This window comes from Lemur catta, chromosome 2, assembly GCF_020740605.2.
Source record: "Lemur catta isolate mLemCat1 chromosome 2, mLemCat1.pri, whole genome shotgun sequence".
Classification (NCBI taxonomy): Eukaryota; Metazoa; Chordata; class Mammalia; order Primates; family Lemuridae; genus Lemur; species Lemur catta.
Window position 1 is genome coordinate 36,095,577 of NC_059129.1, and position 27,993 is coordinate 36,123,569.

The 27,993-nt window shown below is 52.9% G+C and overlaps 5 non-coding genes and 6 pseudogenes across 5 annotated transcripts; all 11 read right to left on the minus strand.

The window, feature by feature from the left end:
* Window positions 1-3,200: 3,200 nt before the first annotated feature.
* Window positions 3,201-3,332, minus strand: LOC123633532 (annotated as a pseudogene).
* Window positions 3,333-4,533: 1,201 nt separating this feature from the next.
* LOC123633659 lies at window positions 4,534-4,652 on the minus strand. The gene has a single exon (XR_006733686.1). It is a non-coding gene; the product is annotated as a 5S ribosomal RNA (ribosomal RNA).
* Window positions 4,653-8,125: 3,473 nt separating this feature from the next.
* LOC123633534 lies at window positions 8,126-8,257 on the minus strand (annotated as a pseudogene).
* Window positions 8,258-9,458: 1,201 nt separating this feature from the next.
* LOC123633671 lies at window positions 9,459-9,577 on the minus strand. The gene has a single exon (XR_006733697.1). It is a non-coding gene; the product is annotated as a 5S ribosomal RNA (ribosomal RNA).
* A 3,476-nt stretch (window positions 9,578-13,053) lies between these two features.
* LOC123633535 lies at window positions 13,054-13,185 on the minus strand (annotated as a pseudogene).
* Window positions 13,186-14,386: 1,201 nt separating this feature from the next.
* On the minus strand, window positions 14,387-14,505 carry LOC123633683. The gene has a single exon (XR_006733708.1). It is a non-coding gene; the product is annotated as a 5S ribosomal RNA (ribosomal RNA).
* A 3,470-nt stretch (window positions 14,506-17,975) lies between these two features.
* LOC123633536 lies at window positions 17,976-18,107 on the minus strand (annotated as a pseudogene).
* A 1,201-nt stretch (window positions 18,108-19,308) lies between these two features.
* On the minus strand, window positions 19,309-19,427 carry LOC123633694. Its single transcript, XR_006733717.1, has one exon. It is a non-coding gene; the product is annotated as a 5S ribosomal RNA (ribosomal RNA).
* Window positions 19,428-22,897: 3,470 nt separating this feature from the next.
* On the minus strand, window positions 22,898-23,029 carry LOC123633537 (annotated as a pseudogene).
* A 1,201-nt stretch (window positions 23,030-24,230) lies between these two features.
* On the minus strand, window positions 24,231-24,349 carry LOC123633707. Its single transcript, XR_006733726.1, has one exon. It is a non-coding gene; the product is annotated as a 5S ribosomal RNA (ribosomal RNA).
* A 3,470-nt stretch (window positions 24,350-27,819) lies between these two features.
* LOC123633538 lies at window positions 27,820-27,951 on the minus strand (annotated as a pseudogene).
* Window positions 27,952-27,993: the final 42 nt, after the last annotated feature.

Below are 27,993 nucleotides of genomic sequence, written 5' to 3' on the forward strand. Positions count from 1 at the left end.
CAGACGGCAGGAGCCCACATGAAGGCTCAGGGAAATATTCCAAAGGAGTGGGACATGGCTCCGAGCTCCCCGGACATGAGCAGACTGGCTTCGGCTGACAGCAGCTCTTAGATTGTCACAGTGGAGCCAGGAAAGTAGAAAGTTCCTTCCTCGCCTTTCCTGCTTGGCGCAGTAGCAAGTAGTCCACGGTGATACGGTGAATGGATACGATTATTGTGTGGCATCACGCAAAGAGCGAATGCTGTGGGTGTCTTTGAGAACTGGGAATTTGGGTGTGAGAGAAAGAGGTGAAATCGATAAAGTATAGAGTAAAAAGCCTCTAATTTCTCAGTTTCCATTTGGATTCTCAGTGTAAGCTCAATGTATTTTTCTTTAGTTTTTTAATCTAATTCTATTTTATTGTTTAGTTTTTAGTTGTTTCCCATGGAAAGTGCTGAGAAATAGGTGCAAACTCAACAGCAGTGCATTTCACCAGCATCTAGGTCGTGGTCTCCACAAACCATTGTTATTAAACGGTCCTAAGACTTACTGGAGACATAGGCTGACTTCAAGTCTGGGGCGGGAAATGGACGCTTCTTATGCTGGGAAGCGTGGATGCTATGACATCCAACAGGACGAGGGTCACGTCAAAAGACACAGGAACCAGAATGAGTAGACTCCCGTTTGCCAAACACAGGACAGTCTGATCACCAGTAAGTATAATAATTGCAAGATATCGAAACACATTAAATATGCTTAAATCCACGATTACACCCCTCACAGCGGCAAAACTGACTCGGGTCACTGTGGACAGCGGTAGGAAACAAAGGGAAATGGTGACAGCCGGGGCCGCCCCCAACTAGTTGGGATGTGTGGACACTCTTTCAAAAGACATCTCAACCCATCACCATGTATGCACTGTATTTGCACTGGATTCAAAGAAACTGAAGTGAGTGTATGTGTCTCAGGGAAACGCAGACATCGAGTACTTGCTGTTATCTCTAATACGGTTAAATGTTTAGATGGAATAATGTGGCTGTGATTACACTGAAAAAGGAAAGAAAGCCTCCACCTTTGATAGAAACATATTGACCCTTTATCGATGGAGGGATATTACTAAGGGGATCATGAACTTAAGGTAGGAGGGGTATAAAAGAAACAAGATCTGGCTGGCCAAGGGTTGGTGATTTCTTGAGTCAGGGTAGTGAGTATGTATTCTACTATTCTGTCTGTTTTTGTTTCTATTTCAAATTTCCCATAATAAAAAGTGTCAAAAGATACCACGAAGAGGGTAAAAAACAAGCCGCAAACAGGACAAGGCATCTGTAGCGCATATACTTGGCAAGATATTACTATTACAGAATATCTATGTGTAATATGCTTCATACGCATTTGGCACTGTATCCTCACTATTAATCAGGGAAATAGGAAATAAACATTGAAGCAAGGTGTAGTTTCAAACTCACCAGATTGAGGAAACTTAAAAAACCGATCGCTGTGTTGGCTGGGAGGAAAACTCTTACCCACACCCTGCTGATACGGGAGGTGAAGTGATAGAACCATTTGGAAAACAATGTAGCATAAATGGATATGAATCCACACTGGCGTCATTCAGGAGCAAGCGTATTCTCTGAGGAGCACGTACCAGAGAGAAGATAGGGCACGTGTGACCAGGAATCGTCTAGGGTAATACTCACGGGAGCCCTGTGTACACGGACCTAGTCAAAGATCGGATAAAGATATTTCGATTGCTTCGTGCAGTGCCATTCTATAGCAGTGCTGATGAACTGCAGCTTCCTGTGTCAGCAAGGAGTATTCCCCAAACAGAAGGTTTCCCCTGGCACACAAGTTACCCAGAATGCATCCACAATGGTTCCACATGTATTATATAAACTGTGAAAATAACAAACTACCTCAATGAGACAGTCCTATAACAGAGAGCAAAAACTTTAAAAGGAAAAGCAAGCAAAATGCTGACAGTCGAGATGGGATTTGTTGGGGAGAAGTGTTTCTTTGGTTGCATGCCTTCAGGAAAAGATACACAGCGGCTTGCGACCTATGAATAAACTCCCAGTTTTATAAGGTGAGTGGTAGAGTTTTGGTACAGTTAACTCGATTTAATCTAATAATAATAATAATAATTATTATTATTATTATTATTATTATTCTTCAACATGTCCATTTCCCTAATTAAAAGAAAAGGAGAAAGAAACAGATTGTAAGTTTCTAGTTATAAACCCTGTTTAAATTTGATTATTTATTAATTTGGGGGAAATGATTAGTTTGGGGGCTCTGTGTCCATCTATCGAGGAATACAGTATAGCCTCTCCATCGATTTGGGCCATCATTTATGTTTGTTACTAAGTTTTCCATCTAAGTTGGCACGTTTTTCCCGTAGGTGCTGTGTAGATTCTCTGTGACTTTGACTGTGATCCTTTTTAAAAATTGCATTCATTATTGTGTATTTGCTAGGAAATAAGAAATATCGAAACTATCGATTGAACGTTGATTTCATGTAGAGCTGTCTTGCGGGACTCACCTAGGCTTTCTACAGGTCTCCCATGCCTAGGGGCAAACAGTGTATTTTGAGAACCGTAGGAGGTGAGGACAATGAACGAGGTGATTTTTCCTTTCCCACCTATTATTAGTGTTTTCCCTTGTTTTAGTGTGTATTTTAGAGCGTCTGTTGCAGTATTGACCAGAAGAATCTCATTATCAACACCCTGGTCTTGCTCGTGACTTTCCAAAGAATGTTTTTACTTCTGAATCCTTAAGACTATTTTCTAAGGATTTAGACTTTTGAAAAGAGTTTCCAGATGTCTTCTCTTCTGGATTCTTAAATTATTTTATCGTGAACGAATGGCCAACTGTTCAGATTCTATTCTTCTGCATATATGGATAGGATCAAATTTCTCCTCTCATAGGGTAACGTGGTCGTCTACTTGGACAACCTTAGAATTTGTCCTGAATTCAGAGCCGGTCCGTCAGAAGTTCCGGAGGCCCGGACCTGCGGCAGGTGTCTGAGGGGCGACAGCCTCGGGGACTGAGCCTCCACATGTCAAACCTGACCCTCTCTCCAGGGGCCACGGGACAGGGTCCGGGCCGGCCGGGGGCGGGAGCCGGGGCGGGCGCGGAGGGCGGAGGGGCCCCGGGCCACCCCACCCCACCCCACCCCCGTTTCCAGCCCAGGGGGGTGGGACAGAAAAAGAGGCACAGCAAAAAGCCTAGGGCACCCGGTATTCCCAGGCGGTCTCCCATGCAAGTACTAACCGGGCCCGACCCTGCTTAGCTCCCGAGATCAGAGGGAATCGGGCGGGCGGGCGCGTTGCGTTCGGGGTGGTATGGCCACAGAGGCCGGCGGCCGCCCCCGGACGCCTCAAGAGGCCGAGCTGCTGCTACGCGTCCCTCCCTGCCCAGTCGGGTCCCTCCCGCCGCCCTGGCCCTTCGCTAGCCCACCTGCCCCTATGGGGGGGCGGGCGCAGGCGGAGCCTGACGGGTCTCGCGCGCACCCCCCTGCCCCACCCGAACCGCGGACGCACCGCCGTCGCACATCCCAAGGAGCAGACCCACGGGCACGCGCGCAGGGACAGACTTCCACGCGTGGGGGCGGAGGGCCAGAGCCCGAGAGTGCGCGCGAGAGGGCCCTCCGCCGCCTCGCGCCAGGGCACGGCGGGGAGGGGCTTGCGGGCAGGGCCAGGACAAGGAGGCAGGGCCGTGGCTGCCGCTGGTCCTTCACCCGGAGGTCCTGAAGACGTGCAGTGTCCCCCCCACCGCGCCACCCCACCCCCGTCTGGGGAGGACCGTTCTGCCCCGATTCCCGTCAGGGCCTGCGTGTGGCAGCAGGCCCCGCGCGGGGGCGGGGCCGGGGGCGGGGGGCGGGGGGGCCAGAGCCGGCTATCCTGTTGCACCGTGGGGTGGGGTTTGGGGTGGGTTGCCACGGGTCGGGGGGCCGGTGGGTCGTTTGGGTTTGGGTGGGAGTGCTCCGCGTGTGTCCTCTCTGCCCGGGTGGCCGGCGACTTGCCCTGTGCGGTGCGCCGGTGTGTCTCTCGGGAGCCCCGGCGGCGGCGAGGAGCCCGCCCGGCGTGAGGCCCGGGCCCGAGGCCCGGGTGTGCGGCGGAGAGGAAGTCCACGGTGGGCTGGGGGTCCGGGGGCCCAGGGCACGGTTTGCCGCCGTGGGCTGTCCCGCGCCGGGTGCAGGGGATGTCCCGGAGTGCGGGGCGGGGCCGGAGAAGAGACCCAGCGGCACTTAGGGATCCCGCCGCCCGGCCCGGCCCCGTGTGGGGCCCAGGGCTGGGGCTCGGCTGCCGGCCGAACGGAAGGGCTGGGACGCTCTGCTGCTGCCGCTGCCGCCGCCGCCGCCGCCGCCGCCGCCGCCGCCGCCTGGCGGTGCTGCTGCAGCGGGGGAGAGGGGAGGAAGGCCCGGGCGGGGGCAGCGGGCCGCGCCGGGGGGCCGGGGGCCGAGCGCGAAAGGGGGGGCGGGCGCGGAGCGCGGGGGGCCCCCCACCCCCCCCCGACCCCCCACGGGCCGGCGGGCGGGACGAAAGAAGAGGCAAAAGCCTACAGCACCCGGTATTCCCAGGCGGTCTCCCATCCAAGTACTAACCAGGCCCGACCCTGCTTAGCTTCCGAGATCAGACGAGATCGGGCGCGTTCAGGGTGGTATGGCCGTAGACGGCGGCGGCCGGCCCCGGACGCCTCAAGAGGCCGAGCTGCTGCGACGTGGCCCTCCGGGCCCAGCGCCCCGACCCCCACCCCCGACACCCCCGCGCCGTCCTGCAGCCCCGTAGCCTTCAAAGCCTTGCTCGGCAGCTGCTACACAGCACAGAAGCAACACTTTGCCGCAGACACATATACAAATCACAGCAAAAATCAAAGACTCAATAGGACATCTCTTCAAAGCACGGAGGACACAAACGGGAGGACAACGTGTGACTTGTCAGATTCTACAGACGGCAGGAGCCCACATGAAGGCTCAGGGAAATATTCCAAAGGAGTGGGACATGGCTCCGAGCTCCCCGGACATGAGCAGACTGGCTTCGGCTGACAGCAGCTCTTAGATTGTCACAGTGGAGCCAGGAAAGTAGAAAGTTCCTTCCTCGCCTTTCCTGCTTGGCGCAGTAGCAAGTAGTCCACGGTGATACGGTGAATGGATACGATTATTCTGTGGCATCACGCAAAGAGCGAATGCTGTGGGTGTCTTTGAGAACTGGGAATTTGGGTGTGAGAGAAAGAGGTGAAATCGATAAAGTATAGAGTAAAAAGCCTCTAATTTCTCAGTTTCCATTTGGATTCTCAGTGTAAGCTCAATGTATTTTTCTTTAGTTTTTTAATCTAATTCTATTTTATTGTTTAGTTTTTAGTTGTTTCCCATGGAAAGTGCTGAGAAATAGGTGCAAACTCAACAGCAGTGCATTTCACCAGCATCTAGGTCGTGGTCTCCACAAACCATTGTTATTAAACGGTCCTAAGACTTACTGGAGACATAGGCTGACTTCAAGTCTGGGGCGGGAAATGGACGCTTCTTATGCTGGGAAGCGTGGATGCTATGACATCCAACAGGACGAGGGTCACGTCAAAAGACACAGGAACCAGAATGAGTAGACTCCCGTTTGCCAAACACAGGACAGTCTGATCACCAGTAAGTATAATAATTGCAAGATATCGAAACACATTAAATATGCTTAAATCCACGATTACACCCCTCACAGCGGCAAAACTGACTCGGGTCACTGTGGACAGCGGTAGGAAACAAAGGGAAATGGTGACAGCCGGGGCCGCCCCCAACTAGTTGGGATGTGTGGACACTCTTTCAAAAGACATCTCAACCCATCACCATGTATGCACTGTATTTGCACTGGATTCAAAGAAACTGAAGTGAGTGTATGTGTCTCAGGGAAACGCAGACATCGAGTACTTGCTGTTATCTCTAATACGGTTAAATGTTTAGATGGAATAATGTGGCTGTGATTACACTGAAAAAGGAAAGAAAGCCTCCACCTTTGATAGAAACATATTGACCCTTTATCGATGGAGGGATATTACTAAGGGGATCATGAACTTAAGGTAGGAGGGGTATAAAAGAAACAAGATCTGGCTGGCCAAGGGTTGGTGATTTCTTGAGTCAGGGTAGTGAGTATGTATTCTACTATTCTGTCTGTTTTTGTTTCTATTTCAAATTTCCCATAATAAAAAGTGTCAAAAGATACCACGAAGAGGGTAAAAAACAAGCCGCAAACAGGACAAGGCATCTGTAGCGCATATACTTGGCAAGATATTACTATTACAGAATATCTATGTGTAATATGCTTCATACGCATTTGGCACTGTATCCTCACTATTAATCAGGGAAATAGGAAATAAACATTGAAGCAAGGTGTAGTTTCAAACTCACCAGATTGAGGAAACTTAAAAAACCGATCGCTGTGTTGGCTGGGAGGAAAACTCTTACCCACACCCTGCTGATACGGGAGGTGAAGTGATAGAACCATTTGGAAAACAATGTAGCATAAATGGATATGAATCCACACTGGCGTCATTCAGGAGCAAGCGTATTCTCTGAGGAGCACGTACCAGAGAGAAGATAGGGCACGTGTGACCAGGAATCGTCTAGGGTAATACTCACGGGAGCCCTGTGTACACGGACCTAGTCAAAGATCGGATAAAGATATTTCAATTGCTTCGTGCAGTGCCATTCTATAGCAGTGCTGATGAACTGCAGCTTCCTGTGTCAGCAAGGAGTATTCCCCAAACAGAAGGTTTCCCCTGGCACACAAGTTACCCAGAATGCATCCACAATGGTTCCACATGTATTATATAAACTGTGAAAATAACAAACTACCTCAATGAGACAGTCCTATAACAGAGAGCAAAAACTTTAAAAGGAAAAGCAAGCAAAATGCTGACAGTCGAGATGGGATTTGTTGGGGAGAAGTGTTTCTTTGGTTGCATGCCTTCAGGAAAAGATACACAGCGGCTTGCGACCTATGAATAAACTCCCAGTTTTATAAGGTGAGTGGTAGAGTTTTGGTACAGTTAACTCGATTTAATCTAATAATAATAATAATAATTATTATTATTATTATTATTATTATTCTTCAACATGTCCATTTCCCTAATTAAAAGAAAAGGAGAAAGAAACAGATTGTAAGTTTCTAGTTATAAACCCTGTTTAAATTTGATTATTTATTAATTTGGGGGAAATGATTAGTTTGGGGGCTCTGTGTCCATCTATCGAGGAATACAGTATAGCCTCTCCATCGATTTGGGCCATCATTTATGTTTGTTACTAAGTTTTCCATCTAAGTTGGCACGTTTTTCCCGTAGGTGCTGTGTAGATTCTCTGTGACTTTGACTGTGATCCTTTTTAAAAATTGCATTCATTATTGTGTATTTGCTAGGAAATAAGAAATATCGAAACTATCGATTGAACGTTGATTTCATGTAGAGCTGTCTTGCGGGACTCACCTAGGCTTTCTACAGGTCTCCCATGCCTAGGGGCAAACAGTGTATTTTGAGAACCGTAGGAGGTGAGGACAATGAACGAGGTGATTTTTCCTTTCCCACCTATTATTAGTGTTTTCCCTTGTTTTAGTGTGTATTTTAGAGCGTCTGTTGCAGTATTGACCAGAAGAATCTCATTATCAACACCCTGGTCTTGCTCGTGACTTTCCAAAGAATGTTTTTACTTCTGAATCCTTAAGACTATTTTCTAAGGATTTAGACTTTTGAAAAGAGTTTCCAGATGTCTTCTCTTCTGGATTCTTAAATTATTTTATCGTGAACGAATGGCCAACTGTTCAGATTCTATTCTTCTGCATATATGGATAGGATCAAATTTCTCCTCTCATAGGGTAACGTGGTCGTCTACTTGGACAACCTTAGAATTTGTCCTGAATTCAGAGCCGGTCCGTCAGAAGTTCCGGAGGCCCGGACCTGCGGCAGGTGTCTGAGGGGCGACAGCCTCGGGGACTGAGCCTCCACATGTCAAACCTGACCCTCTCTCCAGGGGCCACGGGACAGGGTCCGGGCCGGCCGGGGGCGGGAGCCGGGGCGGGCGCGGAGGGCGGAGGGGCCCCGGGCCACCCCACCCCACCCCACCCCCGTTTCCAGCCCAGGGGGGTGGGACAGAAAAAGAGGCACAGCAAAAAGCCTAGGGCACCCGGTATTCCCAGGCGGTCTCCCATGCAAGTACTAACCGGGCCCGACCCTGCTTAGCTCCCGAGATCAGAGGGAATCGGGCGGGCGGGCGCGTTGCGTTCGGGGTGGTATGGCCACAGAGGCCGGCGGCCGCCCCCGGACGCCTCAAGAGGCCGAGCTGCTGCTACGCGTCCCTCCCTGCCCAGTCGGGTCCCTCCCGCCGCCCTGGCCCTTCGCTAGCCCACCTGCCCCTATGGGGGGGCGGGCGCAGGCGGAGCCTGACGGGTCTCGCGCGCACCCCCCTGCCCCACCCGAACCGCGGAGGCACCGCCGTCGCACATCCCAAGGAGCAGACCCACGGGCACGCGCGCAGGGACAGACTTCCACGCGTGGGGGCGGAGGGCCAGAGCCCGAGAGTGCGCGCGAGAGGGCCCTCCGCCGCCTCGCGCCAGGGCACGGCGGGGAGGGGCTTGCGGGCAGGGCCAGGACAAGGAGGCAGGGCCGTGGCTGCCGCTGGTCCTTCACCCGGAGGTCCTGAAGACGTGCAGTGTCCCCCCCACCGCGCCACCCCACCCCCGTCTGGGGAGGACCGTTCTGCCCCGATTCCCGTCAGGGCCTGCGTGTGGCAGCAGGCCCCGCGCGGGGGCGGGGCCGGGGGCGGGGGGCGGGGGGGCCAGAGCCGGCTATCCTGTTGCACCGTGGGGTGGGGTTTGGGGTGGGTTGCCACGGGTCGGGGGGCCGGTGGGTCGTTTGGGTTTGGGTGGGAGTGCTCCGCGTGTGTCCTCTCTGCCCGGGTGGCCGGCGACTTGCCCTGTGCGGTGCGCCGGTGTGTCTCTCGGGAGCCCCGGCGGCGGCGAGGAGCCCGCCCGGCGTGAGGCCCGGGCCCGAGGCCCGGGTGTGCGGCGGAGAGGAAGTCCACGGTGGGCTGGGGGTCCGGGGGCCCAGGGCACGGTTTGCCGCCGTGGGCTGTCCCGCGCCGGGTGCAGGGGATGTCCCGGAGTGCGGGGCGGGGCCGGAGAAGAGACCCAGCGGCACTTAGGGATCCCGCCGCCCGGCCCGGCCCCGTGTGGGGCCCAGGGCTGGGGCTCGGCTGCCGGCCGAACGGAAGGGCTGGGACGCTCTGCTGCTGCCGCTGCCGCCGCCGCCGCCGCCGCCGCCGCCGCCGCCGCCTGGCGGTGCTGCTGCAGCGGGGGAGAGGGGAGGAAGGCCCGGGCGGGGGCAGCGGGCCGCGCCGGGGGGCCGGGGGCCGAGCGCGAAAGGGGGGGCGGGCGCGGAGCGCGGGGGGCCCCCCACCCCCCCCCGACCCCCCACGGGCCGGCGGGCGGGACAAAAGAAGAGGCAAAAGCCTACAGCACCCGGTATTCCCAGGCGGTCTCCCATCCAAGTACTAACCAGGCCCGACCCTGCTTAGCTTCCGAGATCAGACGAGATCGGGCGCGTTCAGGGTGGTATGGCCGTAGACGGCGGCGGCCGGCCCCGGACGCCTCAAGAGGCCGAGCTGCTGCGACGTGGCCCTCCGGGCCCAGCGCCCCGACCCCCACCCCCGACACCCCCGCGCCGTCCTGCAGCCCCGTAGCCTTCAAAGCCTTGCTCGGCAGCTGCTACACAGCACAGAAGCAACACTTTGCCGCAGACACATATACAAATCACAGCAAAAATCAAAGACTCAATAGGACATCTCTTCAAAGCACGGAGGACACAAACGGGAGGACAACGTGTGACTTGTCAGATTCTACAGACGGCAGGAGCCCACATGAAGGCTCAGGGAAATATTCCAAAGGAGTGGGACATGGCTCCGAGCTCCCCGGACATGAGCAGACTGGCTTCGGCTGACAGCAGCTCTTAGATTGTCACAGTGGAGCCAGGAAAGTAGAAAGTTCCTTCCTCGCCTTTCCTGCTTGGCGCAGTAGCAAGTAGTCCACGGTGATACGGTGAATGGATACGATTATTCTGTGGCATCACGCAAAGAGCGAATGCTGTGGGTGTCTTTGAGAACTGGGAATTTGGGTGTGAGAGAAAGAGGTGAAATCGATAAAGTATAGAGTAAAAAGCCTCTAATTTCTCAGTTTCCATTTGGATTCTCAGTGTAAGCTCAATGTATTTTTCTTTAGTTTTTTAATCTAATTCTATTTTATTGTTTAGTTTTTAGTTGTTTCCCATGGAAAGTGCTGAGAAATAGGTGCAAACTCAACAGCAGTGCATTTCACCAGCATCTAGGTCGTGGTCTCCACAAACCATTGTTATTAAACGGTCCTAAGACTTACTGGAGACATAGGCTGACTTCAAGTCTGGGGCGGGAAATGGACGCTTCTTATGCTGGGAAGCGTGGATGCTATGACATCCAACAGGACGAGGGTCACGTCAAAAGACACAGGAACCAGAATGAGTAGACTCCCGTTTGCCAAACACAGGACAGTCTGATCACCAGTAAGTATAATAATTGCAAGATATCGAAACACATTAAATATGCTTAAATCCACGATTACACCCCTCACAGCGGCAAAACTGACTCGGGTCACTGTGGACAGCGGTAGGAAACAAAGGGAAATGGTGACAGCCGGGGCCGCCCCCAACTAGTTGGGATGTGTGGACACTCTTTCAAAAGACATCTCAACCCATCACCATGTATGCACTGTATTTGCACTGGATTCAAAGAAACTGAAGTGAGTGTATGTGTCTCAGGGAAACGCAGACATGGAGTACTTGCTGTTATCTCTAATACGGTTAAATGTTTAGATGGAATAATGTGGCTGTGATTACACTGAAAAAGGAAAGAAAGCCTCCACCTTTGATAGAAACATATTGACCCTTTATCGATGGAGGGATATTACTAAGGGGATCATGAACTTAAGGTAGGAGGGGTATAAAAGAAACAAGATCTGGCTGGCCAAGGGTTGGTGATTTCTTGAGTCAGGGTAGTGAGTATGTATTCTACTATTCTGTCTGTTTTTGTTTCTATTTCAAATTTCCCATAATAAAAAGTGTCAAAAGATACCACGAAGAGGGTAAAAAACAAGCCGCAAACAGGACAAGGCATCTGTAGCGCATATACTTGGCAAGATATTACTATTACAGAATATCTATGTGTAATATGCTTCATACGCATTTGGCACTGTATCCTCACTATTAATCAGGGAAATAGGAAATAAACATTGAAGCAAGGTGTAGTTTCAAACTCACCAGATTGAGGAAACTTAAAAAACCGATCGCTGTGTTGGCTGGGAGGAAAACTCTTACCCACACCCTGCTGATACGGGAGGTGAAGTGATAGAACCATTTGGAAAACAATGTAGCATAAATGGATATGAATCCACACTGGCGTCATTCAGGAGCAAGCGTATTCTCTGAGGAGCACGTACCAGAGAGAAGATAGGGCACGTGTGACCAGGAATCGTCTAGGGTAATACTCACGGGAGCCCTGTGTACACGGACCTAGTCAAAGATCGGATAAAGATATTTCGATTGCTTCGTGCAGTGCCATTCTATAGCAGTGCTGATGAACTGCAGCTTCCTGTGTCAGCAAGGAGTATTCCCCAAACAGAAGGTTTCCCCTGGCACACAAGTTACCCAGAATGCATCCACAATGGTTCCACATGTATTATATAAACTGTGAAAATAACAAACTACCTCAATGAGACAGTCCTATAACAGAGAGCAAAAACTTTAAAAGGAAAAGCAAGCAAAATGCTGACAGTCGAGATGGGATTTGTTGGGGAGAAGTGTTTCTTTGGTTGCATGCCTTCAGGAAAAGATACACAGCGGCTTGCGACCTATGAATAAACTCCCAGTTTTATAAGGTGAGTGGTAGAGTTTTGGTACAGTTAACTCGATTTAATCTAATAATAATAATAATTATTATTATTATTATTATTATTATTATTATTCTTCAACATGTCCATTTCCCTAATTAAAAGAAAAGGAGAAAGAAACAGATTGTAAGTTTCTAGTTATAAACCCTGTTTAAATTTGATTATTTATTAATTTGGGGGAAATGATTAGTTTGGGGGCTCTGTGTCCATCTATCGAGGAATACAGTATAGCCTCTCCATCGATTTGGGCCATCATTTATGTTTGTTACTAAGTTTTCCATCTAAGTTGGCACGTTTTTCCCGTAGGTGCTGTGTAGATTCTCTGTGACTTTGACTGTGATCCTTTTTAAAAATTGCATTCATTATTGTGTATTTGCTAGGAAATAAGAAATATCGAAACTATCGATTGAACGTTGATTTCATGTAGAGCTGTCTTGCGGGACTCACCTAGGCTTTCTACAGGTCTCCCATGCCTAGGGGCAAACAGTGTATTTTGAGAACCGTAGGAGGTGAGGACAATGAACGAGGTGATTTTTCCTTTCCCACCTATTATTAGTGTTTTCCCTTGTTTTAGTGTGTATTTTAGAGCGTCTGTTGCAGTATTGACCAGAAGAATCTCATTATCAACACCCTGGTCTTGCTCGTGACTTTCCAAAGAATGTTTTTACTTCTGAATCCTTAAGACTATTTTCTAAGGATTTAGACTTTTGAAAAGAGTTTCCAGATGTCTTCTCTTCTGGATTCTTAAATTATTTTATCGTGAACGAATGGCCAACTGTTCAGATTCTATTCTTCTGCATATATGGATAGGATCAAATTTCTCCTCTCATAGGGTAACGTGGTCGTCTACTTGGACAACCTTAGAATTTGTCCTGAATTCAGAGCCGGTCCGTCAGAAGTTCCGGAGGCCCGGACCTGCGGCAGGTGTCTGAGGGGCGACAGCCTCGGGGACTGAGCCTCCACATGTCAAACCTGACCCTCTCTCCAGGGGCCACGGGACAGGGTCCGGGCCGGCCGGGGGCGGGAGCCGGGGCGGGCGCGGAGGGCGGAGGGGCCCCGGGCCACCCCACCCCACCCCACCCCCGTTTCCAGCCCAGGGGGGTGGGACAGAAAAAGAGGCACAGCAAAAAGCCTAGGGCACCCGGTATTCCCAGGCGGTCTCCCATGCAAGTACTAACCGGGCCCGACCCTGCTTAGCTCCCGAGATCAGAGGGAATCGGGCGGGCGGGCGCGTTGCGTTCGGGGTGGTATGGCCACAGAGGCCGGCGGCCGCCCCCGGACGCCTCAAGAGGCCGAGCTGCTGCTACGCGTCCCTCCCTGCCCAGTCGGGTCCCTCCCGCCGCCCTGGCCCTTCGCTAGCCCACCTGCCCCTATGGGGGGGCGGGCGCAGGCGGAGCCTGACGGGTCTCGCGCGCACCCCCCCTGCCCCACCCGAACCGCGGAGGCACCGCCGTCGCACATCCCAAGGAGCAGACCCACGGGCACGCGCGCAGGGACAGACTTCCACGCGTGGGGGCGGAGGGCCAGAGCCCGAGAGTGCGCGCGAGAGGGCCCTCCGCCGCCTCGCGCCAGGGCACGGCGGGGAGGGGCTTGCGGGCAGGGCCAGGACAAGGAGGCAGGGCCGTGGCTGCCGCTGGTCCTTCACCCGGAGGTCCTGAAGACGTGCAGTGTCCCCCCCACCGCGCCACCCCACCCCCGTCTGGGGAGGACCGTTCTGCCCCGATTCCCGTCAGGGCCTGCGTGTGGCAGCAGGCCCCGCGCGGGGGCGGGGCCGGGGGCGGGGGGCGGGGGGGCCAGAGCCGGCTATCCTGTTGCACCGTGGGGTGGGGTTTGGGGTGGGTTGCCACGGGTCGGGGGGCCGGTGGGTCGTTTGGGTTTGGGTGGGAGTGCTCCGCGTGTGTCCTCTCTGCCCGGGTGGCCGGCGACTTGCCCTGTGCGGTGCGCCGGTGTGTCTCTCGGGAGCCCCGGCGGCGGCGAGGAGCCCGCCCGGCGTGAGGCCCGGGCCCGAGGCCCGGGTGTGCGGCGGAGAGGAAGTCCACGGTGGGCTGGGGGTCCGGGGGCCCAGGGCACGGTTTGCCGCCGTGGGCTGTCCCGCGCCGGGTGCAGGGGATGTCCCGGAGTGCGGGGCGGGGCCGGAGAAGAGACCCAGCGGCACTTAGGGATCCCGCCGCCCGGCCCGGCCCCGTGTGGGGCCCAGGGCTGGGGCTCGGCTGCCGGCCGAACGGAAGGGCTGGGACGCTCTGCTGCTGCCGCTGCCGCCGCCGCCGCCGCCGCCGCCGCCGCCGCCGCCTGGCGGTGCTGCTGCAGCGGGGGAGAGGGGAGGAAGGCCCGGGCGGGGGCAGCGGGCCGCGCCGGGGGGCCGGGGGCCGAGCGCGAAAGGGGGGGCGGGCGCGGAGCGCGGGGGGCCCCCCACCCCCCCCGACCCCCCACGGGCCGGCGGGCGGGACAAAAGAAGAGGCAAAAGCCTACAGCACCCGGTATTCCCAGGCGGTCTCCCATCCAAGTACTAACCAGGCCCGACCCTGCTTAGCTTCCGAGATCAGACGAGATCGGGCGCGTTCAGGGTGGTATGGCCGTAGACGGCGGCGGCCGGCCCCGGACGCCTCAAGAGGCCGAGCTGCTGCGACGTGGCCCTCCGGGCCCAGCGCCCCGACCCCCACCCCCGACACCCCCGCGCCGTCCTGCAGCCCCGTAGCCTTCAAAGCCTTGCTCGGCAGCTGCTACACAGCACAGAAGCAACACTTTGCCGCAGACACATATACAAATCACAGCAAAAATCAAAGACTCAATAGGACATCTCTTCAAAGCACGGAGGACACAAACGGGAGGACAACGTGTGACTTGTCAGATTCTACAGACGGCAGGAGCCCACATGAAGGCTCAGGGAAATATTCCAAAGGAGTGGGACATGGCTCCGAGCTCCCCGGACATGAGCAGACTGGCTTCGGCTGACAGCAGCTCTTAGATTGTCACAGTGGAGCCAGGAAAGTAGAAAGTTCCTTCCTCGCCTTTCCTGCTTGGCGCAGTAGCAAGTAGTCCACGGTGATACGGTGAATGGATACGATTATTCTGTGGCATCACGCAAAGAGCGAATGCTGTGGGTGTCTTTGAGAACTGGGAATTTGGGTGTGAGAGAAAGAGGTGAAATCGATAAAGTATAGAGTAAAAAGCCTCTAATTTCTCAGTTTCCATTTGGATTCTCAGTGTAAGCTCAATGTATTTTTCTTTAGTTTTTTAATCTAATTCTATTTTATTGTTTAGTTTTTAGTTGTTTCCCATGGAAAGTGCTGAGAAATAGGTGCAAACTCAACAGCAGTGCATTTCACCAGCATCTAGGTCGTGGTCTCCACAAACCATTGTTATTAAACGGTCCTAAGACTTACTGGAGACATAGGCTGACTTCAAGTCTGGGGCGGGAAATGGACGCTTCTTATGCTGGGAAGCGTGGATGCTATGACATCCAACAGGACGAGGGTCACGTCAAAAGACACAGGAACCAGAATGAGTAGACTCCCGTTTGCCAAACACAGGACAGTCTGATCACCAGTAAGTATAATAATTGCAAGATATCGAAACACATTAAATATGCTTAAATCCACGATTACACCCCTCACAGCGGCAAAACTGACTCGGGTCACTGTGGACAGCGGTAGGAAACAAAGGGAAATGGTGACAGCCGGGGCCGCCCCCAACTAGTTGGGATGTGTGGACACTCTTTCAAAAGACATCTCAACCCATCACCATGTATGCACTGTATTTGCACTGGATTCAAAGAAACTGAAGTGAGTGTATGTGTCTCAGGGAAACGCAGACATCGAGTACTTGCTGTTATCTCTAATACGGTTAAATGTTTAGATGGAATAATGTGGCTGTGATTACACTGAAAAAGGAAAGAAAGCCTCCACCTTTGATAGAAACATATTGACCCTTTATCGATGGAGGGATATTACTAAGGGGATCATGAACTTAAGGTAGGAGGGGTATAAAAGAAACAAGATCTGGCTGGCCAAGGGTTGGTGATTTCTTGAGTCAGGGTAGTGAGTATGTATTCTACTATTCTGTCTGTTTTTGTTTCTATTTCAAATTTCCCATAATAAAAAGTGTCAAAAGATACCACGAAGAGGGTAAAAAACAAGCCGCAAACAGGACAAGGCATCTGTAGCGCATATACTTGGCAAGATATTACTATTACAGAATATCTATGTGTAATATGCTTCATACGCATTTGGCACTGTATCCTCACTATTAATCAGGGAAATAGGAAATAAACATTGAAGCAAGGTGTAGTTTCAAACTCACCAGATTGAGGAAACTTAAAAAACCGATCGCTGTGTTGGCTGGGAGGAAAACTCTTACCCACACCCTGCTGATACGGGAGGTGAAGTGATAGAACCATTTGGAAAACAATGTAGCATAAATGGATATGAATCCACACTGGCGTCATTCAGGAGCAAGCGTATTCTCTGAGGAGCACGTACCAGAGAGAAGATAGGGCACGTGTGACCAGGAATCGTCTAGGGTAATACTCACGGGAGCCCTGTGTACACGGACCTAGTCAAAGATCGGATAAAGATATTTCAATTGCTTCGTGCAGTGCCATTCTATAGCAGTGCTGATGAACTGCAGCTTCCTGTGTCAGCAAGGAGTATTCCCCAAACAGAAGGTTTCCCCTGGCACACAAGTTACCCAGAATGCATCCACAATGGTTCCACATGTATTATATAAACTGTGAAAATAACAAACTACCTCAATGAGACAGTCCTATAACAGAGAGCAAAAACTTTAAAAGGAAAAGCAAGCAAAATGCTGACAGTCGAGATGGGATTTGTTGGGGAGAAGTGTTTCTTTGGTTGCATGCCTTCAGGAAAAGATACACAGCGGCTTGCGACCTATGAATAAACTCCCAGTTTTATAAGGTGAGTGGTAGAGTTTTGGTACAGTTAACTCGATTTAATCTAATAATAATAATTATTATTATTATTATTATTATTATTATTCTTCAACATGTCCATTTCCCTAATTAAAAGAAAAGGAGAAAGAAACAGATTGTAAGTTTCTAGTTATAAACCCTGTTTAAATTTGATTATTTATTAATTTGGGGGAAATGATTAGTTTGGGGGCTCTGTGTCCATCTATCGAGGAATACAGTATAGCCTCTCCATCGATTTGGGCCATCATTTATGTTTGTTACTAAGTTTTCCATCTAAGTTGGCACGTTTTTCCCGTAGGTGCTGTGTAGATTCTCTGTGACTTTGACTGTGATCCTTTTTAAAAATTGCATTCATTATTGTGTATTTGCTAGGAAATAAGAAATATCGAAACTATCGATTGAACGTTGATTTCATGTAGAGCTGTCTTGCGGGACTCACCTAGGCTTTCTACAGGTCTCCCATGCCTAGGGGCAAACAGTGTATTTTGAGAACCGTAGGAGGTGAGGACAATGAACGAGGTGATTTTTCCTTTCCCACCTATTATTAGTGTTTTCCCTTGTTTTAGTGTGTATTTTAGAGCGTCTGTTGCAGTATTGACCAGAAGAATCTCATTATCAACACCCTGGTCTTGCTCGTGACTTTCCAAAGAATGTTTTTACTTCTGAATCCTTAAGACTATTTTCTAAGGATTTAGACTTTTGAAAAGAGTTTCCAGATGTCTTCTCTTCTGGATTCTTAAATTATTTTATCGTGAACGAATGGCCAACTGTTCAGATTCTATTCTTCTGCATATATGGATAGGATCAAATTTCTCCTCTCATAGGGTAACGTGGTCGTCTACTTGGACAACCTTAGAATTTGTCCTGAATTCAGAGCCGGTCCGTCAGAAGTTCCGGAGGCCCGGACCTGCGGCAGGTGTCTGAGGGGCGACAGCCTCGGGGACTGAGCCTCCACATGTCAAACCTGACCCTCTCTCCAGGGGCCACGGGACAGGGTCCGGGCCGGCCGGGGGCGGGAGCCGGGGCGGGCGCGGAGGGCGGAGGGGCCCCGGGCCACCCCACCCCACCCCACCCCTGTTTCCAGCCCAGGGGGGTGGGACAGAAAAAGAGGCACAGCAAAAAGCCTAGGGCACCCGGTATTCCCAGGCGGTCTCCCATGCAAGTACTAACCGGGCCCGACCCTGCTTAGCTCCCGAGATCAGAGGGAATCGGGCGGGCGGGCGCGTTGCGTTCGGGGTGGTATGGCCACAGAGGCCGGCGGCCGCCCCCGGACGCCTCAAGAGGCCGAGCTGCTGCTACGCGTCCCTCCCTGCCCAGTCGGGTCCCTCCCGCCGCCCTGGCCCTTCGCTAGCCCACCTGCCCCTATGGGGGGGCGGGCGCAGGCGGAGCCTGACGGGTCTCGCGCGCACCCCCCTGCCCCACCCGAACCGCGGAGGCACCGCCGTCGCACATCCCAAGGAGCAGACCCACGGGCACGCGCGCAGGGACAGACTTCCACGCGTGGGGGCGGAGGGCCAGAGCCCGAGAGTGCGCGCGAGAGGGCCCTCCGCCGCCTCGCGCCAGGGCACGGCGGGGAGGGGCTTGCGGGCAGGGCCAGGACAAGGAGGCAGGGCCGTGGCTGCCGCTGGTCCTTCACCCGGAGGTCCTGAAGACGTGCAGTGTCCCCCCCACCGCGCCACCCCACCCCCGTCTGGGGAGGACCGTTCTGCCCCGATTCCCGTCAGGGCCTGCGTGTGGCAGCAGGCCCCGCGCGGGGGCGGGGCCGGGGGCGGGGGGCGGGGGGGCCAGAGCCGGCTATCCTGTTGCACCGTGGGGTGGGGTTTGGGGTGGGTTGCCACGGGTCGGGGGGCCGGTGGGTCGTTTGGGTTTGGGTGGGAGTGCTCCGCGTGTGTCCTCTCTGCCCGGGTGGCCGGCGACTTGCCCTGTGCGGTGCGCCGGTGTGTCTCTCGGGAGCCCCGGCGGCGGCGAGGAGCCCGCCCGGCGTGAGGCCCGGGCCCGAGGCCCGGGTGTGCGGCGGAGAGGAAGTCCACGGTGGGCTGGGGGTCCGGGGGCCCAGGGCACGGTTTGCCGCCGTGGGCTGTCCCGCGCCGGGTGCAGGGGATGTCCCGGAGTGCGGGGCGGGGCCGGAGAAGAGACCCAGCGGCACTTAGGGATCCCGCCGCCCGGCCCGGCCCCGTGTGGGGCCCAGGGCTGGGGCTCGGCTGCCGGCCGAACGGAAGGGCTGGGACGCTCTGCTGCTGCCGCTGCCGCCGCCGCCGCCGCCGCCGCCGCCGCCGCCGCCTGGCGGTGCTGCTGCAGCGGGGGAGAGGGGAGGAAGGCCCGGGCGGGGGCAGCGGGCCGCGCCGGGGGGCCGGGGGCCGAGCGCGAAAGGGGGGGCGGGCGCGGAGCGCGGGGGGCCCCCCACCCCCCCCCGACCCCCCACGGGCCGGCGGGCGGGACGAAAGAAGAGGCAAAAGCCTACAGCACCCGGTATTCCCAGGCGGTCTCCCATCCAAGTACTAACCAGGCCCGACCCTGCTTAGCTTCCGAGATCAGACGAGATCGGGCGCGTTCAGGGTGGTATGGCCGTAGACGGCGGCGGCCGGCCCCGGACGCCTCAAGAGGCCGAGCTGCTGCGACGTGGCCCTCCGGGCCCAGCGCCCCGACCCCCACCCCCGACACCCCCGCGCCGTCCTGCAGCCCCGTAGCCTTCAAAGCCTTGCTCGGCAGCTGCTACACAGCACAGAAGCAACACTTTGCCGCAGACACATATACAAATCACAGCAAAAATCAAAGACTCAATAGGACATCTCTTCAAAGCACGGAGGACACAAACGGGAGGACAACGTGTGACTTGTCAGATTCTACAGACGGCAGGAGCCCACATGAAGGCTCAGGGAAATATTCCAAAGGAGTGGGACATGGCTCCGAGCTCCCCGGACATGAGCAGACTGGCTTCGGCTGACAGCAGCTCTTAGATTGTCACAGTGGAGCCAGGAAAGTAGAAAGTTCCTTCCTCGCCTTTCCTGCTTGGCGCAGTAGCAAGTAGTCCACGGTGATACGGTGAATGGATACGATTATTCTGTGGCATCACGCAAAGAGCGAATGCTGTGGGTGTCTTTGAGAACTGGGAATTTGGGTGTGAGAGAAAGAGGTGAAATCGATAAAGTATAGAGTAAAAAGCCTCTAATTTCTCAGTTTCCATTTGGATTCTCAGTGTAAGCTCAATGTATTTTTCTTTAGTTTTTTAATCTAATTCTATTTTATTGTTTAGTTTTTAGTTGTTTCCCATGGAAAGTGCTGAGAAATAGGTGCAAACTCAACAGCAGTGCATTTCACCAGCATCTAGGTCGTGGTCTCCACAAACCATTGTTATTAAACGGTCCTAAGACTTACTGGAGACATAGGCTGACTTCAAGTCTGGGGCGGGAAATGGACGCTTCTTATGCTGGGAAGCGTGGATGCTATGACATCCAACAGGACGAGGGTCACGTCAAAAGACACAGGAACCAGAATGAGTAGACTCCCGTTTGCCAAACACAGGACAGTCTGATCACCAGTAAGTATAATAATTGCAAGATATCGAAACACATTAAATATGCTTAAATCCACGATTACACCCCTCACAGCGGCAAAACTGACTCGGGTCACTGTGGACAGCGGTAGGAAACAAAGGGAAATGGTGACAGCCGGGGCCGCCCCCAACTAGTTGGGATGTGTGGACACTCTTTCAAAAGACATCTCAACCCATCACCATGTATGCACTGTATTTGCACTGGATTCAAAGAAACTGAAGTGAGTGTATGTGTCTCAGGGAAACGCAGACATCGAGTACTTGCTGTTATCTCTAATACGGTTAAATGTTTAGATGGAATAATGTGGCTGTGATTACACTGAAAAAGGAAAGAAAGCCTCCACCTTTGATAGAAACATATTGACCCTTTATCGATGGAGGGATATTACTAAGGGGATCATGAACTTAAGGTAGGAGGGGTATAAAAGAAACAAGATCTGGCTGGCCAAGGGTTGGTGATTTCTTGAGTCAGGGTAGTGAGTATGTATTCTACTATTCTGTCTGTTTTTGTTTCTATTTCAAATTTCCCATAATAAAAAGTGTCAAAAGATACCACGAAGAGGGTAAAAAACAAGCCGCAAACAGGACAAGGCATCTGTAGCGCATATACTTGGCAAGATATTACTATTACAGAATATCTATGTGTAATATGCTTCATACGCATTTGGCACTGTATCCTCACTATTAATCAGGGAAATAGGAAATAAACATTGAAGCAAGGTGTAGTTTCAAACTCACCAGATTGAGGAAACTTAAAAAACCGATCGCTGTGTTGGCTGGGAGGAAAACTCTTACCCACACCCTGCTGATACGGGAGGTGAAGTGATAGAACCATTTGGAAAACAATGTAGCATAAATGGATATGAATCCACACTGGCGTCATTCAGGAGCAAGCGTATTCTCTGAGGAGCACGTACCAGAGAGAAGATAGGGCACGTGTGACCAGGAATCGTCTAGGGTAATACTCACGGGAGCCCTGTGTACACGGACCTAGTCAAAGATCGGATAAAGATATTTCGATTGCTTCGTGCAGTGCCATTCTATAGCAGTGCTGATGAACTGCAGCTTCCTGTGTCAGCAAGGAGTATTCCCCAAACAGAAGGTTTCCCCTGGCACACAAGTTACCCAGAATGCATCCACAATGGTTCCACATGTATTATATAAACTGTGAAAATAACAAACTACCTCAATGAGACAGTCCTATAACAGAGAGCAAAAACTTTAAAAGGAAAAGCAAGCAAAATGCTGACAGTCAAGATGGGATTTGTTGGGGAGAAGTGTTTCTTTGGTTGCATGCCTTCAGGAAAAGATACACAGCGGCTTGCGACCTATGAATAAACTCCCAGTTTTATAAGGTGAGTGGTAGAGTTTTGGTACAGTTAACTCGATTTAATCTAATAATAATAATAATAATAATAATTATTATTATTATTATTCTTCAACATGTCCATTTCCCTAATTAAAAGAAAAGGAGAAAGAAACAGATTGTAAGTTTCTAGTTATAAACCCTGTTTAAATTTGATTATTTATTAATTTGGGGGAAATGATTAGTTTGGGGGCTCTGTGTCCATCTATCGAGGAATACAGTATAGCCTCTCCATCGATTTGGGCCATCATTTATGTTTGTTACTAAGTTTTCCATCTAAGTTGGCACGTTTTTCCCGTAGGTGCTGTGTAGATTCTCTGTGACTTTGACTGTGATCCTTTTTAAAAATTGCATTCATTATTGTGTATTTGCTAGGAAATAAGAAATATCGAAACTATCGATTGAACGTTGATTTCATGTAGAGCTGTCTTGCGGGACTCACCTAGGCTTTCTACAGGTCTCCCATGCCTAGGGGCAAACAGTGTATTTTGAGAACCGTAGGAGGTGAGGACAATGAACGAGGTGATTTTTCCTTTCCCACCTATTATTAGTGTTTTCCCTTGTTTTAGTGTGTATTTTAGAGCGTCTGTTGCAGTATTGACCAGAAGAATCTCATTATCAACACCCTGGTCTTGCTCGTGACTTTCCAAAGAATGTTTTTACTTCTGAATCCTTAAGACTATTTTCTAAGGATTTAGACTTTTGAAAAGAGTTTCCAGATGTCTTCTCTTCTGGATTCTTAAATTATTTTATCGTGAACGAATGGCCAACTGTTCAGATTCTATTCTTCTGCATATATGGATAGGATCAAATTTCTCCTCTCATAGGGTAACGTGGTCGTCTACTTGGACAACCTTAGAATTTGTCCTGAATTCAGAGCCGGTCCGTCAGAAGTTCCGGAGGCCCGGACCTGCGGCAGGTGTCTGAGGGGCGACAGCCTCGGGGACTGAGCCTCCACATGTCAAACCTGACCCTCTCTCCAGGGGCCACGGGACAGGGTCCGGGCCGGCCGGGGGCGGGAGCCGGGGCGGGCGCGGAGGGCGGAGGGGCCCCGGGCCACCCCACCCCACCCCACCCCCGTTTCCAGCCCAGGGGGGTGGGACAGAAAAAGAGGCACAGCAAAAAGCCTAGGGCACCCGGTATTCCCAGGCGGTCTCCCATGCAAGTACTAACCGGGCCCGACCCTGCTTAGCTCCCGAGATCAGAGGGAATCGGGCGGGCGGGCGCGTTGCGTTCGGGGTGGTATGGCCACAGAGGCCGGCGGCCGCCCCCGGACGCCTCAAGAGGCCGAGCTGCTGCTACGCGTCCCTCCCTGCCCAGTCGGGTCCCTCCCGCCGCCCTGGCCCTTCGCTAGCCCACCTGCCCCTATGGGGGGGCGGGCGCAGGCGGAGCCTGACGGGTCTCGCGCGCACCCCCCTGCCCCACCCGAACCGCGGACGCACCGCCGTCGCACATCCCAAGGAGCAGACCCACGGGCACGCGCGCAGGGACAGACTTCCACGCGTGGGGGCGGAGGGCCAGAGCCCGAGAGTGCGCGCGAGAGGGCCCTCCGCCGCCTCGCGCCAGGGCACGGCGGGGAGGGGCTTGCGGGCAGGGCCAGGACAAGGAGGCAGGGCCGTGGCTGCCGCTGGTCCTTCACCCGGAGGTCCTGAAGACGTGCAGTGTCCCCCCCACCGCGCCACCCCACCCCCGTCTGGGGAGGACCGTTCTGCCCCGATTCCCGTCAGGGCCTGCGTGTGGCAGCAGGCCCCGCGCGGGGGCGGGGCCGGGGGCGGGGGGCGGGGGGGCCAGAGCCGGCTATCCTGTTGCACCGTGGGGTGGGGTTTGGGGTGGGTTGCCACGGGTCGGGGGGCCGGTGGGTCGTTTGGGTTTGGGTGGGAGTGCTCCGCGTGTGTCCTCTCTGCCCGGGTGGCCGGCGACTTGCCCTGTGCGGTGCGCCGGTGTGTCTCTCGGGAGCCCCGGCGGCGGCGAGGAGCCCGCCCGGCGTGAGGCCCGGGCCCGAGGCCCGGGTGTGCGGCGGAGAGGAAGTCCACGGTGGGCTGGGGGTCCGGGGGCCCAGGGCACGGTTTGCCGCCGTGGGCTGTCCCGCGCCGGGTGCAGGGGATGTCCCGGAGTGCGGGGCGGGGCCGGAGAAGAGACCCAGCGGCACTTAGGGATCCCGCCGCCCGGCCCGGCCCCGTGTGGGGCCCAGGGCTGGGGCTCGGCTGCCGGCCGAACGGAAGGGCTGGGACGCTCTGCTGCTGCCGCTGCCGCCGCCGCCGCCGCCGCCGCCGCCGCCGCCGCCTGGCGGTGCTGCTGCAGCGGGGGAGAGGGGAGGAAGGCCCGGGCGGGGGCAGCGGGCCGCGCCGGGGGGCCGGGGGCCGAGCGCGAAAGGGGGGGCGGGCGCGGAGCGCGGGGGGCCCCCCACCGCCCCCCGACCCCCCACGGGCCGGCGGGCGGGACGAAAGAAGAGGCAAAAGCCTACAGCACCCGGTATTCCCAGGCGGTCTCCCATCCAAGTACTAACCAGGCCCGACCCTGCTTAGCTTCCGAGATCAGACGAGATCGGGCGCGTTCAGGGTGGTATGGCCGTAGACGGCGGCGGCCGGCCCCGGACGCCTCAAGAGGCCGAGCTGCTGCGACGTGGCCCTCCGGGCCCAGCGCCCCGACCCCCACCCCCGACACCCCCGCGCCGTCCTGCAGCCCCGTAGCCTTCAAAGCCTTGCTCGGCAGCTGCTACACAGCACAGAAGCAACACTTTGCCGCAGACACATATACAAATCACAGCAAAAATCAAAGACTCAATAGGACATCTCTTCAAAGCACGGAGGACACAAACGGGAGGACAACGTGTGACTTGTCAGATTCTACAGACGGCAGGAGCCCACATGAAGGCTCAGGGAAATATTCCAAAGGAGTGGGACATGGCTCCGAGCTCCCCGGACATGAGCAGACTGGCTTCGGCTGACAGCAGCTCTTAGATTGTCACAGTGGAGCCAGGAAAGTAGAAAGTTCCTTCCTCGCCTTTCCTGCTTGGCGCAGTAGCAAGTAGTCCACGGTGATACGGTGAATGGATACGATTATTCTGTGGCATCACGCAAAGAGCGAATGCTGTGGGTGTCTTTGAGAACTGGGAATTTGGGTGTGAGAGAAAGAGGTGAAATCGATAAAGTATAGAGTAAAAAGCCTCTAATTTCTCAGTTTCCATTTGGATTCTCAGTGTAAGCTCAATGTATTTTTCTTTAGTTTTTTAATCTAATTCTATTTTATTGTTTAGTTTTTAGTTGTTTCCCATGGAAAGTGCTGAGAAATAGGTGCAAACTCAACAGCAGTGCATTTCACCAGCATCTAGGTCGTGGTCTCCACAAACCATTGTTATTAAACGGTCCTAAGACTTACTGGAGACATAGGCTGACTTCAAGTCTGGGGCGGGAAATGGACGCTTCTTATGCTGGGAAGCGTGGATGCTATGACATCCAACAGGACGAGGGTCACGTCAAAAGACACAGGAACCAGAATGAGTAGACTCCCGTTTGCCAAACACAGGACAGTCTGATCACCAGTAAGTATAATAATTGCAAGATATCGAAACACATTAAATATGCTTAAATCCACGATTACACCCCTCACAGCGGCAAAACTGACTCGGGTCACTGTGGACAGCGGTAGGAAACAAAGGGAAATGGTGACAGCCGGGGCCGCCCCCAACTAGTTGGGATGTGTGGACACTCTTTCAAAAGACATCTCAACCCATCACCATGTATGCACTGTATTTGCACTGGATTCAAAGAAACTGAAGTGAGTGTATGTGTCTCAGGGAAACGCAGACATCGAGTACTTGCTGTTATCTCTAATACGGTTAAATGTTTAGATGGAATAATGTGGCTGTGATTACACTGAAAAAGGAAAGAAAGCCTCCACCTTTGATAGAAACATATTGACCCTTTATCGATGGAGGGATATTACTAAGGGGATCATGAACTTAAGGTAGGAGGGGTATAAAAGAAACAAGATCTGGCTGGCCAAGGGTTGGTGATTTCTTGAGTCAGGGTAGTGAGTATGTATTCTACTATTCTGTCTGTTTTTGTTTCTATTTCAAATTTCCCATAATAAAAAGTGTCAAAAGATACCACGAAGAGGGTAAAAAACAAGCCGCAAACAGGACAAGGCATCTGTAGCGCATATACTTGGCAAGATATTACTATTACAGAATATCTATGTGTAATATGCTTCATACGCATTTGGCACTGTATCCTCACTATTAATCAGGGAAATAGGAAATAAACATTGAAGCAAGGTGTAGTTTCAAACTCACCAGATTGAGGAAACTTAAAAAACCGATCGCTGTGTTGGCTGGGAGGAAAACTCTTACCCACACCCTGCTGATACGGGAGGTGAAGTGATAGAACCATTTGGAAAACAATGTAGCATAAATGGATATGAATCCACACTGGCGTCATTCAGGAGCAAGCGTATTCTCTGAGGAGCACGTACCAGAGAGAAGATAGGGCACGTGTGACCAGGAATCGTCTAGGGTAATACTCACGGGAGCCCTGTGTACACGGACCTAGTCAAAGATCGGATAAAGATATTTCGATTGCTTCGTGCAGTGCCATTCTATAGCAGTGCTGATGAACTGCAGCTTCCTGTGTCAGCAAGGAGTATTCCCCAAACAGAAGGTTTCCCCTGGCACACAAGTTACCCAGAATGCATCCACAATGGTTCCACATGTATTATATAAACTGTGAAAATAACAAACTACCTCAATGAGACAGTCCTATAACAGAGAGCAAAAACTTTAAAAGGAAAAGCAAGCAAAATGCTGACAGTCGAGATGGGATTTGTTGGGGAGAAGTGTTTCTTTGGTTGCATGCCTTCAGGAAAAGATACACAGCGGCTTGCGACCTATGAATAAACTCCCAGTTTTATAAGGTGAGTGGTAGAGTTTTGGTACAGTTAACTCGATTTAATCTAATAATAATAATAATAATAATAATAATTATTATTATTATTCTTCAACATGTCCATTTCCCTAATTAAAAGAAAAGGAGAAAGAAACAGATTGTAAGTTTCTAGTTATAAACCCTGTTTAAATTTGATTATTTATTAATTTGGGGGAAATGATTAGTTTGGGGGCTCTGTGTCCATCTATCGAGGAATACAGTATAGCCTCTCCATCGATTTGGGCCATCATTTATGTTTGTTACTAAGTTTTCCATCTAAGTTGGCACGTTTTTCCCGTAGGTGCTGTGTAGATTCTCTGTGACTTTGACTGTGATCCTTTTTAAAAATTGCATTCATTATTGTGTATTTGCTAGGAAATAAGAAATATCGAAACTATCGATTGAACGTTGATTTCATGTAGAGCTGTCTTGCGGGACTCACCTAGGCTTTCTACAGGTCTCCCATGCCTAGGGGCAAACAGTGTATTTTGAGAACCGTAGGAGGTGAGGACAATGAACGAGGTGATTTTTCCTTTCCCACCTATTATTAGTGTTTTCCCTTGTTTTAGTGTGTATTTTAGAGCGTCTGTTGCAGTATTGACCAGAAGAATCTCATTATCAACACCCTGGTCTTGCTCGTGACTTTCCAAAGAATGTTTTTACTTCTGAATCCTTAAGACTATTTTCTAAGGATTTAGACTTTTGAAAAGAGTTTCCAGATGTCTTCTCTTCTGGATTCTTAAATTATTTTATCGTGAACGAATGGCCAACTGTTCAGATTCTATTCTTCTGCATATATGGATAGGATCAAATTTCTCCTCTCATAGGGTAACGTGGTCGTCTACTTGGACAACCTTAGAATTTGTCCTGAATTCAGAGCCGGTCCGTCAGAAGTTCCGGAGGCCCGGACCTGCGGCAGGTGTCTGAGGGGCGACAGCCTCGGGGACTGAGCCTCCACATGTCAAACCTGACCCTCTCTCCAGGGGCCACGGGACAGGGTCCGGGCCGGCCGGGGGCGGGAGCCGGGGCGGGCGCGGAGGGCGGAGGGGCCCCGGGCCACCCCACCCCACCCCACCCCCGTTTCCAGCCCAGGGGGGTGGGACAGAAAAAGAGGCACAGCAAAAAGCCTAGGGCACCCGGTATTCCCAGGCGGTCTCCCATGCAAGTACTAACCGGGCCCGACCCTGCTTAGCTCCCGAGATCAGAGGGAATCGGGCGGGCGGGCGCGTTGCGTTCGGGGTGGTATGGCCACAGAGGCCGGCGGCCGCCCCCGGACGCCTCAAGAGGCCGAGCTGCTG